The sequence below is a fragment of the Rhinolophus ferrumequinum genome, chromosome X, assembly GCF_004115265.2.
Source record: "Rhinolophus ferrumequinum isolate MPI-CBG mRhiFer1 chromosome X, mRhiFer1_v1.p, whole genome shotgun sequence".
NCBI lineage: Eukaryota > Metazoa > Chordata > Mammalia > Chiroptera > Rhinolophidae > Rhinolophus > Rhinolophus ferrumequinum.
The window spans coordinates 99,080,724-99,094,773 of record NC_046284.1 but is presented as its reverse complement, the minus strand read 5'-3'; the positions used below and the strand labels follow the sequence as shown (position 1 = coordinate 99,094,773).

Genomic DNA, 14,050 nt, shown 5'->3' with positions numbered 1-14,050 from the left:
TTATAGACATTTGGAGAACAGCTCAATGACATCAAAATAACAAAGATTTTTGAGTGGGGAGGTAGCATAATTAGGACTGTATTTTGAAGACAGCCACTGATAGAAGTATGAAGAAAAGATTGGAGAGTATAAAAAAAGCCCATCAGGAGGAAAAAAACCCAAAAAACTAGACGTTAAATGCATGTCGAATGAAAATTGACACTATAATTGAGAATTGTATATTTTAATAGCCCTCTATATCCCTGGAATTTTAGCTAGTCTATAAAACCAAACTTCAAATATACACCACAAAGATACAGTGAACTCAGAAGCTAATGATATCTATGTACTCAGAAAACCCAGATGCTTAAAATGTCTATTGCTACCACACACATAAAAATTTAAAAATGCCATTTGAGAATTACATTGTATCAATTAATTAGTGAGTATTTAAAGACTATTTTTCAATCTTTGAAGAAAAATTAAACAGCTATAGTCATTCAATAAACATATATTAACCTAATCAATAGGGGCCTGTCTGTTGAAGCAACAATAAAATTATTTATAGACTCTGATGGAGTGTACCTGGGCATTAATTTTGTTAGTGTAACATTATGTTACCAATGTGATAATATATAAGAAACTGGAGCAAAATATCAAAGAGAGGGTCTAGGTTTTTATCTGACTTAAAAATCAAATTTAAAATGGATTATTTTAAACAACGCTACTTTCGAATATAACGAATAGATTTAATAATTAATTACGAATGTCTCAGCAGTTTTGTGTTATTGGTAAGATTATGGACCTAATGAAATCAAGCTGTCATAATTGTATAGGTCAGTTAGCTTTCCACAGATAAACATACCATATTTTTTATTGCTATTGATAAAAAACACTGGTTTCACTGAATATCAATAGGAATTATGTTATAAAGAGTTTCCCTAGTCAAATTAGTTTGAGAAATATTAACTTCAAATAAAGGCAGATTTTTGTTTTATTTTTATGGTAGACTTTTTGTTTTTAATATGCTCACATGAACTACAAATCTCTAAGAAAACAATACAGCATATAGTATTTTTCAAAATAATATCATCACAAAATTCTTTATTACCTAAACATTTCACTAGCCTATAATGATATAAAATACACTTTGTGTATTCTACTGTATGCCATGTAGCAAAGCTTCTTGTAATATGTTGTTTTTATGTTCAGATTCAAATAAACATGACACGTAAGGGAAAAATACATGATTACTTTGTTGTATCTGGTTTACTACTTTAATGAAATAATACTTAGATGGAAACTAATTGGACACATTTCGTAACACAATGGCTATTTAATGCATGGTGATTGCTTAGTGTCAGTTTCTATGAAGTCAAAGACTTTAGCACAAGGAGTTGTTTTTGGAGAGCTAGGGAACAGCAGCAGGAGCGTAGGGATGTGAGACAGGGAAGGGAAGGAAGCGGATAACGCGTGTGTTCTTATGCCAGCTACCACAACGGACAACCAGAGATGATTCCTACGGGGAAACCCTCAAAAAGATTAGAACATACATGCCTCCACATTATCGCAGCTATGGGATGCTGAAGCTGTGGCATTTATATCCTGATACCACCAGTTAGTCATTTGTTAAGAGGGGCCTTGGTGGGCTGTGAGAGGGGAGCATTGAGAGGCATTATTTTTTAGGTATTTCTGGGTGAAGTGGGCTCTGGCAGTATTATCCAACACATTATTTATTATCAGAACATATTTACCAATTTTGGAAAGAACTTGCCAAATTACTAGTACATGTGGAACAGTAAAGAGATTGCAAAGAATCATCTCGTAATAGACTAATGGGAGTTTAGAACAAGTATGCAAACTGGGCACACATTTCGAACTTTCCACTTAGATAACTTTTCAAGAAATAGGGAAAAGACCCTTGTAGGGGAAAAATCATCAAAGCTGTAGGATTTTAAGAAAAAGCACCAAAAGTGGTCCAGAAATGTTGAGTCCTAAAATGTAGCAAGTACGTAGATATAATGGTATTGACTGAAGAAATCAGATCTCAATCATGCAAAGGGGATGCTTCTAGGTGAGACTGGTTCTGTGGTAGCTGCAAGCTCAGAGTCAGTTCATGCAGGAATGGAAAAGGATCCTGAAGTGTACATCAGGACAATTCATTGGGGAACTTTGATTGGAGAAGCTATGTTTATTGTTCTCTCCCTCCTCTTTTATTTATGCTAAGCACCTCCCAGAAAGCTATAGGCTAAAGCAGTGGGTCAACACTGAGTCTGGAGAGGAAAAGCAGAGCTCAGATTGCCATTAGACAGCCAGGAGAGGCCTGAGATCTCTCATAGCCAGAAGACGCCCCTACCGGGAGCATCTTCCTCTTCCCTTCATTTAGCCAGAACCGAGATTATGGCAAACAGATTTGGCAAGAGGACAGAGGTACTCAAAAACAACACTGAGCACACAAAAATATGAATTATCAAATATTTGAGGTAAACAAACATCATAGAGAGTAAAATGCTAGATTTACCACTCCCATCTACTCCAACGGGGGGAAAGACACTTAATAATTGGTGGCTGAATAGCATAAAACACTCAGTGAAGGAGTGAATATCAAGTAATACTGAACCAAAGAATCCTTTATCGAGGCAGGTTAAATGAGGAAATGCTGTAAAGTAAGAGAGAAAAAGTGGAACTTGGCAAAATGTGTTGGTCCACACGTACCAATATTTTTCTAGTTGGATTTCCAGAGGGAAAGGCTGGAGCAAATGTGAGAAAGAAGATCACTAAATCATGGAAGACAATTCTCCAGACCTGAAAAAAGGCCTGCACTTTAATGTTTAACTGCCCAACAGAGAGCTGGATGGCAAACAGGATGAACGCAAACTATGCACACTGAGACACATAGTGATGAAATGTTAGAACAATAAGAATAAAGATAAAATCTTAAAATGGTTCTATACAGAAGGAAAAAAAAAAACAGGGCCACTACAAAAGAAAATTAATCATACTGCTGTCAGACTTCTTATCTAAAACATCAGATGCCAAAAAATATAGAGCAGGAATACTTGATACTAAATAACAAGAAAAGCTCACGATCATTGAATTTAATCAATTTAATAGGAAAGAAGAGAAGTGAAATTCATCAAATGCCTGACAGATTTTAAACTTTGTAACATCATTTAATCTCACAGGGAATCATGGTGGAGATAAGGCATGGAGATATAAATTAATTCACCCAAAGTAATGTAGAAGTTATGTATAGATTTATAACACAAACTCATGTTCATTAGTTGCCATAAACAACCATTATATTCATTGCTATTTACAACATAGCTCACTATTTCTAGACTCATTGATTCTTTGATCAGTGACTTCAGAACACAACTTAAGAAGCAAAGAAGTCAGGAAAAATTACTAGGCTCCAGCTGTCTTCAAGAGGATGCTTAAAAATACTAATGATTCGTAGCCCATTCACCTCTTTGGGGCTTATAACAGCCTGGCATTAGAAATCAAAATGATTTCAGAAATTGATACTAGAGTTCATACTTTCCAAGTTTAAAGGATGGGGAAATTAATAATTACTTAATGTCTCATAATTTGATAGTGTCAAAACTAGTACTAGCCTCCAGGTTTTTCATTTCTCAGAATATGCTATTCTAAGAAAAAGTGAATACAAACTAGAGAATTCAGGAGGAATTTTCATTTTTAGAGAGAAGCAGCCACAAGGAAATTAAGAAGGAAAAAAATGACACGAGTGCCATTATGAGTAATTTTGGAAAAATTATACATGTCATGGAACTTGTCATAACATTCTAGACTGAAATCTGTGATTAAAACAGCATAGTTATATCAAAGATGACATGGTTCAGATTTTTAAGTTACAGACTTTGAATTTTCCCTGCTTGCATTAATATCATACATACGGTATAATATATATCATACATACACTTATACACACAGTTGTACTCAAAACAAGAAAGAAAAATGGAAGGGCATTTCTATAAATACTCACAGTAAAAACAATAAAACAACAAAAGCAACAAAGAAGCCTAACCAGTTATCCTAGCAGGAATTAATGTCCGCCTGAGAAACAGAACCAATGTGATGTCCTACCCTGGATCTGAGGCTAATAACATGGTTTGGAGGCCGTCACAATCCAGGATGCATACAAGGGGGCCTGAGAAAAAATTCTCACTAGAAAGTGAGTGCTTAAGCCTGAAACACCAATTATATAAGTAAGACGAATGCCATGGGGAGAAACACCGCAACAGAAGATACATACTTCAGCACTAGGAATATTAAAGTAATCTGTACAGGCCTAAAAATAAATGTATTTCATGTCCTCAGTAAACGAAGGTATTGAGTCATGAAACAACAGACACTTAAGAAGTAAAACCAATTTGTCATTTTGAAAAGAAATAGCGTTGAAGTCAAGTAAAAATCCTAGCACAGGCTTTTACCTAAATGAACACAAGATGAAGAATGACCACAGCTAAAAAAATAAATGAGTGGGCTAAAAGGTCAGCCTATGGCCGTTATCTGAAACAGATTTTAAAAATAAAAAAAGGAAAACCATGAGAGAAAAGGTTGGAGGCATTCATACGTATATGCGGAAGTCCCAACATTTCTCTATTAAGATTTCCGAACGAGAGGATGGAAGAATGCTGGGTCAAAAATATTTGAAATCATGAATGAAAATTTCCCAGAATCAAAAGTGTGTATGGATCTTGACATTGGAAGAACCCATTGTGTATAGAGCAGGACAAATGAAAAAATGAAACTCGCCTCGAAACCTGTAGTTTAAATTCAGATCAAGGAGAAATTCCTAGAGCTAAATAATGGTAGAGATTCTCAAATTCTTACAGAATTCCCTTAAAAATTCTCAACAAATGTGTCGATATTTTAACAATACCCAAGTAAGAAATGTTGGGTTTTCAATACACATGAGAGCTGACGCTGGTGCTCTTTTTTATTTTTACTTTTCAGAGTAGAACATAATGTTTATATACATTAATCACATTTAGATTTCTTTTTAATTATTACCTTAAAATTGCTATAGCAATTAAAGGATGATTTACTATTTGGGGTCTTGCATCATAGTTTTGAAGATTATTGCTGCAAGAGATCAGCAGTAATTTATTTTAATGAATGAGGAGCACTGTCTAAATATATTCTGAATTCTTATAGTCTTGCTGCTCAGTTATATTAAATTGTATGAGTTACTGATGGGAGAAAATTTCATAAGTAAACAGGAAAACCAGGTTAATGTTCCCATCAGTACTCTGATACTGTTTTTGTCCTTGCTATAAAATACTTTCCTCCATTTGGTAAAATGCTCCACATTTATCTTTTATAAAATATCTATCTATTTATGTATTATCTTTAAATATATATACCTACATCTTATCTATATATTTGAATATATAAACCATCTCCATAGTTACTGTTTTATATAATTATTTCACATATTTTAAATTATCTATGATTTTAAACAATTGAGATTGACACTGAATTTCAAAATGCTGGAAATTTTAGAGTCAGCTTAATGGAATATCCAATCAGAGGTCAGTAAGAGGACCTATTTATAAATATGTATTTAAATCAAGTATTATATACACTTGTTTTACAAAGAATTATGTCCTTTGGAATTTACATAACTCAGCTTTCAAGGGTAACTAACGTGAATTTTCTTAACTTCAAATTATATCTTCTTTGTAAGATTTCTCTTCTCTTTATCATACATGTAACCGCTTATAATGGAGTTAAGAAAAGATGTACATCAATGTCTAAGCCAAGTATATAAAATAAAACACCTCCTATCTCTGGATAGCTTAAAGACTGACCTTATCTCTTGAAATGCGTATAGTGATTAAACAGTTTTCTCTTCTTCCATTTCAGAATATCCAGCCAATTTACTTATTAGGTTGATGCAAAAGAAACTGCGGTTTTGGCAATTATTTTTAACCTTTTAAACTCTAGTAACTTTTGCACCAACCTACTACTATGAGAATTTTTGCTGTTTTTAGGCATGAAAGATTGATATTAGGTTAAGGTGAAAAAACAAATTACCTAACATATAAAAAAAATCCCACAAACAAAATAAAACAAACAAAAACAGAATTGCACATCTCCTCCCCAAAATGTGGGATGGGAAAAGCAATTATATCTATCACGATTAGAAATATACGTATATGGACTCATGAGCAGGTCTAAGGTAAATTTTCAATCCCAATCTGCCAGCGGGGGCAACTGCCCACCTTTCCTAAATCAGAGGAGCTCAAGGAGAAGTGAGCTGGAGGTGTGCCCACTTTCAGGGAACTGTTCAGCTGTGCCACACAGCTGGAGGAGAGTGAGCATGGCTAGTGCCCAGGTATCTAGATCTAGGTGAAGAAACAAGAGGCCCAGACCACCACCACCAACGTCACTTCCAAATATGGAACAAGGATTCCTGGCACCCCAATTTAGAAATCAGAATGTATTTTTCTTTTTTCTTTTTAAGGAGGGCACAGCTCACAGTGGTCCATGCCGGATCGAAACGGCAACCTTGGTGCTATTAGCACCACGCTCTAACCAACTGAGCAAACCAGCAACACTCGGAATGTATTTTTTAATAGAAAAATAAATTCGGGAGAGATTGTCTTGGGGCTCTATGACCTTTTCCACCAAAGGAAATCAGAATAACTGAACTTTGTTTTTTAAAAAAAAAAACAACTGTCAATGAATTGAAGACTGCCTACACCAATAAGAGTAGAGTAAATACGGTATACTGGTTATTTCTTAAGGACTCAATTAAAGTGTACAAAAGTTAAAAAAAAAATACAAAAAAAAGTAAAAAGTGTATATAGCCGTGTGATGCTCAAGGTAACATGTTTCGTTGAAATTATTACTATTGATAACTATAGCAGAAAACCTGACATGTAGTAGGCACATCATTCAATTTTGCTGCACTTGAGTAAGCTTCCTATATAAACCAAGCCTTAAAGGAAAGTTAACAGATATTAAACTAATACAATTGGTAATAAAAGTCCAAATAAGATTTTATATGTCTGGTTATCTTATAAGGTGCTACTCTAGAGTATTGGAATAAAAGAGATGAGGGACATTCTACAGAATTGCTGACCTGCCAACTTCAAAAAATGTGAAGTCATGAAAGAGAAAGACAGAGGAACTCTTTTCAATTAAAAGAGACGTAAGAGACATAACACCTACATGCATGCGCTTTGGATCCCAAACCAGGAGACAAAAATAATTTTTTTCTTACTCTTTTGTTGTCATGAACATCAATCAGGTCAACAGATGAAATTTGAAATAGTCTGTAAATTAGGTAACAGTAGTACATCAATGTTAATTTTCTGATTTAAATAACGTTCTATGGTTGAATGGGAGAATGTTTTGGTGTTTTTTTTAAGAAAATACTGAAATATTTATTATAGAAATACAGAGGCATCATTTCTACAACTTGAAAGTGAGCAGAAGAGGATGTGGCAATATCTTAACATTTGGGGGATCAGCGAAGGGAATAAAGGAATTCTTTGTACTATTCTTGCAGCATTTCTGTAAGTCTGAAATTATTTTTTTTCAAATTTACTAAAAGAATTATCTTTTTTACTCATCTTATATCTTGATGGACTTTACAAAAAGCATATACTTGAAAGAAAAAACTATTACTAAGATAGTCAGTAGTTTTAAAAGATTGATTTTTGAATTTCAGTGGGTAGAGGAGAGATACCCGAAAGTAAAAAAAAAAAAAAATGATGATGTTCACATATATAATTCAAAAATAATAACGGCAGAAAGCAAGTATAGTTCTGAGGTACATATTCCTCACTTTCCTACCTCCAATAACAGGAAAAGCTTTTACTAGTTTTAGGGCAAGAAAGGTCCTACTGTTTTCAAAGAATAAGTGTCCTGAATTAAGCTGCAAACTAAAAATATAGTTCAGAAATGACAATAATTTATAGGTGAGTTCAGTAAGTTGGGGACGAAGGAAACAGCAGAAAGAATGCTTGGAAGATTTCGGTAGTAACTGTCTTTGCTGTGGGACAAATGTGCAGTTGCTGCCTTCCCCTCAGTACTGTGGTATTGTTTTCAGTGGGGCTTCAAGCGGAAGTGACTGCTTGACAGCTTCTGTGTTCTCATCCAGCTCTTGAGACAGTTAGAGGACTTCAGTTGTAAAGGCCAAGGTTTGGACAGTCATGCCGTTTACTTCTGAGACACAAGTGAGCATCTTACTAGACTATTTACAAATTTATTTAAAATGCAATCATTTAATAACAAGAGAGTGAAGAAAAACAATGCTCTTGCTTAACTAAAATAATGATCAATAAATCAAATACCAAAGAAGTGTTCCTTGGTACATTTTTTCCCCCCCGCTCCTATTGCTTTCCTGTTGCTACAACTCCCTGAATGCTCAAACACAGAATATGATAAAGGAGAAAAACATTAGATAAATGTACTGAAAATTTTAAAAACCAAACACAAACAGCTCTGCAGACTACATGTATAAAGTTTTTACATAGTCCCTGTAGATTGACTTTCTACCGTTTAAAAATCAATAAGCAATAGGAATAAATTAGATTTTTAATTGTTTTTCACCTTTATTGAGGCATACTTAATATACAAAAAATACACTTATTTAATGTGTACATCGTAAGTTTGGACCTATGCATATATTTTTGATACCATCACCACAATCAAGGTAATAAACATATGCATTACCTCCAAAAGATTTCTTGTGTCCCCTTGCTTTTTTTCCTTTGTGGTAAGAACAATTAACATGAGATCTACCCCCTGAACAAGATTACAGTGTATAATACTGTACTGTTACCTGTAGGCACTATGTGTTACAGTGTTTCATTTATTATTTTTTTCTTTATGTTTAAAAGACTTAAATGGCAATACTACTTCTGGGCCTAACGATATTTAAATCTGCCCCGTTGCTAAAAGAGTTGATGAACAGCACAGCAAATGGACCCCCTAGTGTAACATGTTTCCCCAGGACCCTAAGGTCGTAGAAGTAGCCCAAATTTCACTGGTCCGTTCCCCAGAACTTCAGGCAGAAAGCCTCAGCAATTATAGCTGGATGATCCCAGAAGATCTCGCACATGTGTTTATGAAAATGTTAACCATAGGAATCATGTGACCACTCCAGCTTACGTTATTGTTTCCATTACATAAGAAACCACATGAAGTTGACCCTCGGGTGCCTCTGCTGAAAATGCTCTCATTCAGAATTCTGATCTATCTATGCTAAGGGCTGTATCTCTAGATGCACCTTACAGTAGGAACATTGAGTTGTCACAGAAGCACCGCTCCAGGAATAAGTAGGAAGAAATTCATTTCTCTCCTATTATATGTCACATTATAACATAGGTACCCAAAATGAGGCTTATACCCTAAAATCTCACAGGCCGTCATGAATTTCACTCCTTCATTTTCTCTGTATCCTGTATTGCCACAAGTTATAGTGATAGTAATAATAGCAATGGTAAAACTAAATAGTAGCTTTGTTTTATGGAAATGTGGGAGAAAATTATAAAAAAATTCAAACAATCTTTTTAATTATAAAAATACAAGGGAAAAATAAAGAATTCTAAGTTCTTCCAAAAGTGTCGGGTAACTAGTTGGTGAATATCCTTTAATTATTTCTTTAGGCTTATATAAACATAGAATTGAGAGACAAACATATTTGTAGGTAGAAAAATAGACAATTTTGTAAGAAAGATATACTCTATTTGCTACATAAAAGTAACATTAGACTCCCTTTAATTTAATAGAATAGCAGAAAGAGACAAGAATGTGAACCTGAAAAAAATAAACTTCAGATAAACACTTCATTATAATTTGGGATACTACTTCAATTAAAGTTAAGAAAAAATGATTATCAGTAGGATTAACTCCTGTCTTTTAAAGAGGGAGGAGCTCTTTAACCTATAAATTTTTAATAATGACAGTACTTTTATTTTTACTTTGTGTTTATGATAAATTTACACTTTTAGCTACAATTTTAGTTTCTTCAGAGTTCTGTGTTAAAATGGAATCCATTCACACCAGCAGGCTTTTATCCCATTGTCTCAGAAGTTCTTTATTTTTGATCATTTCTAGATCAACTGGATTTCATTATACTCTAGTCCCTACATTCAATAATATGGAAAAAATATTGCTTTTTGCATATATTTCTTAAGACAATTTGAATGAATAAATTATTTTTTGAACATAATTTATTTCTTTCAGAACACTGAGTATATTTATACAGTTCTATTCTGGTTTCAGTGTAGGTATGGAGATCTCTATGGTTCACTTCATTATTCCCTTAGCAGTGACTTTGCTTTTCATACCTGGATTGCAGTGCAATGCTTTCCTTATCCTTGAAATCCAGTAACTTAGCAGGATGTGCCTTGATGTCAATTGTTCTGAATGAGTCCGCTCTTTTGATCTGCAGATTCAATTTTTCCTTCATTTCAGTTAAATTTTCCTGTATTAGATACTTCTAAGTGCCTTTTTGATTATTTATAATGATCTTTTATTTAGGGATGCCAATTATCCTTATACTGTTCATCTTTGACCAAACAATCTCTCTAATTTATTTAATCATTCCCTCTCTCGCTCTCTCTCTCTCCCCCCCTCTCCCTCTCCCTCTCCCTCTCTCTCCCTCCCTCCCTCCCTCTCTTTATTTCTCTCTTTCAATTATCTGAGGATATATAAAGGTTTTTCTCCTATTAATTGAAATGACTTTCTTCCAGGTTTATTACCTCTGGTGTTTCTTATTTATTTATTAGATGTATAGTCATGTTATGTTGATTTTGATTTGTCTCATTGGCTTTCCAGTTTCTTTATTTTATCTTACTCTCAGGATTTATCATCTTATCTTGAGCTTTTATTCACTTAATTCATTTAAAGTATGAAAGCTTTCATAAATTTACATGTCATCCTTTCACATGTGCTATGCTAATTATTTACTTTATCATTCCAATTTCAGCATATATATTATGTCTAAATAAACAAGTAATAATAACAAAAATAAGATATTTCAAGTTTGTGCCAGGCATTGAGCAAGGTGATTTACATGCATTAATTTATTTAATTTTCACATTAACCCTACATGGAAGGGATTCTTCTTCCCCATTTTACAGATGAGGAAACTAGAACTAAGAAAGTTTAAATAACTTGTGCAAAGATATATAAATAGCAAAAGACAGGCCTACATACAGGTTCCAGCTATTTATTATAACGGTATACATGTTTACTGACTCCTATTCTTCCTCTTCATTAATTGCCCAATATGGCCAGATATATAAGAACTTCACTATTAGGCAAAACAGATTCTCTCTGTGATATCAATATACTTATTGAAGATAGGGGGACCAAGAAACTTAACTCCAGCATTATAAGAGGAGAAAACTCAGAAAATAAAAATGAGATTTAGATTAATGGAGTGAAGATGATATGCTAGAGATAGCATTTGGGAAATTTTCATTTACATTATCATGATACTAGGGGAATATTATTTTACACATTTGAGCTTTGACAATTACAACCTTAATTTTTCTAATAATTACTCCTCTATTTTTTTGTCCCTAGGAGTACATATCACCAGAATATTTCAAAAGAGCTGTGTCTGTGCTGAATAAAAAGGAGAACAGCGAGTGTGTAAGCATGTAGGTTTGTGTGTGTGTGTGTGTGTGTGTGTGTGTGTGTGTTCAGGAGATACCTATGAAACTGTTCACTGTGGCCTACTGTCTAGATGAAAGAGAACACTTGACTAGTAACCACTGGTAGAGACAATGAAAACTAAAGTAAATTATACCAGTGCTGGGACCATAAATTAATTAATGGATTAGGGTAGACTAGACTAGCCTACAATAGAAGGGGAGGAAAGTGTGAGCAGGCATGAAAATCCAGCCTTTTATGTATTCTGTTTATCGTTTCTTCTATTTGTGCTCAACCCTCACAGACTTCCAGCAACTTAGAACAAGCGGTGCAAAAAACCAGGATAATGGGCCAGTGAGATGTCCAACAATGAAATATGAGGTCTGGGCCACCCTGACTTGAATTCTGATTTTTTTTTTTCTTATTCAGGCAGTACTTTAACTGGAATTAAGTTTCTATAGTTTATAAAATAGCATTGTGAGGACTGCTTTAAAAATAAATTGACTTTGGGTGGTGAACACACAATGCAATACACAGATGATGTATTATAGAATTGTACACTTGAAATCTATATAATTTTATTAACAAATGTCACCCCAATAAATTTAATTTAAAAATAAATTTTAAAGCCCCTTGTAGTACCTTGTTTTCTGAGGAAAAAAATGCAGGTCAAGTTATAGAAAACTGATTCATTTGTGAATCCTTAACAAAAATGTAGTTCTTGCATTGGTATCTAGCTGTCTCTCATACTGTAACATGGTGATGTGTAACTAACTAAATCTAGTATAAAGATTAAAGGACTGAAGTATTTAAAATAGCTATAGCTATACCAATTTGTTAATGGATATGTATTATAAAAATGTAAATGGTGACATAAAAAATATAAAAGGGGGATCTAAAAGCGAAGTGTTTTTGTATGTGGTTAAAATTAAATTTGTGTCAATGTAAAATAGAATGTTATATATAAAATGTTTTATGTAATCCTCACAGTAACCATCAAGGAAAAACCTTTTGTAGATTCACAAAAGATAAAGAGAAGGGAATCAAAGCATACCACGATAGAAAATCATCAATTCACACAGGAAGGCAGCAAGAGAAGAAAAAAGGAACAAGGGAATTACAAAATGGTCACAAAGTAATTAATAAGATGGTATTACTAAGTTCTTACCTATCAATAATTATTCTACAAGTAAGTGTGGTTGAATACTTCAATTAATAGGTACAGAGTGGCTAGATGGGTAAAATAACAAGAGCCAAGTATGTGCTGCGTACAAGAGACTGACTGTAGCCTTAAGGACACATATACGCTCAAAGTGAAAGGATGGAAAAAGCTATTCTATGCAAGGGGAAACCAAAAGAGAACAGCGGTAGCTGTACTTATATGAGACAAAAGTAGACTTTAAGCCAAAACCAGAACAAGAGATAAAGATGTACATTATATAATGATAAAGGGGTAAATTCATCAAGAAGATTTAACAATGATAAATATATATGCACCCAATATCAGAGTACCTAAAAATATTAAGCAAATACTAACAGATCTGAAAGGAAAAATAGACAACAGTATAATAATAGTAGGGGACTTCAATACCCTACTTTCAAAAATGGATAGATTATCCAGAGAGAAAGTAAACAAGGAAATGTTGGACTCAAACCATACCTTAAACCCAATGGACCTAAAAGACATGTGCCAAACATTCCATCCAACAGCAACAAAATATACACATTCTTCTCAAATGCACATAAACATTCTGTAGGATAGATCATACGATAGGTCATAAAACAAGGCTTAGTGAATTTAAGAAGACTAAAATCATACCATGCATCTTCTCTTATCACAATGGTACGAAACTAGAAATCAATAACAGGAAGAATGCTGGAAAATTGACAAATACATGTAAATTAAACAGTATACTCTTGAACAACTAATGGGTCAAAGAAAAAATCAAAAGGGAAATTTAAAAAATGTTTTGAAACAAATGAAAATAGAAGCACAACATAATAAACCTATGGGCTGCTGCAAAAGCAATTCTAAGAGGGAATAAATGCCTAGGGTAAGAAAAAAAGAAATATCTTAAATAAGCAATCTAACTTAATATCTAAAAGAACTAGAAAAAAGAACAAACTAAGTCCAAAGGTAGCAGAAGAAAGGAAATAACAAAGATCAGAGCAGAAATAAACAAAATAGACTAGAAAAACAATAGAAAAGATCAATAAAACTAAGAGCTGGTTTTTTGAGAAGATAAAGTTGACAAACTTTAGCAAGACTAAGAAAAAAAGAAAGAGGACTCAAATAAATAGAATAAAAAATGAAGGAGGAACTATTACAAACAATGCAACAGAAATACACAGGATCACTGGGGGAGGCGAGTGGTAAATGAAGGTAAAAGGGATCAAATACATAGTGATGGAAGGAGAACTGACTCTG

The 14,050-nt window shown here is 33.6% G+C and overlaps 1 non-coding gene across 1 annotated transcript; it reads right to left on the bottom strand.

Annotated features, from left to right (window-relative positions):
• Positions 1-10,867: 10,867 nt before the first annotated feature.
• LOC117030367 (U6 spliceosomal RNA) lies at positions 10,868-10,973 on the bottom strand. Its single transcript, XR_004424379.1, has one exon. It is a non-coding gene; the product is annotated as a U6 spliceosomal RNA (small nuclear RNA).
• Between the last annotated feature and the right edge of the window lie 3,077 nt (positions 10,974-14,050).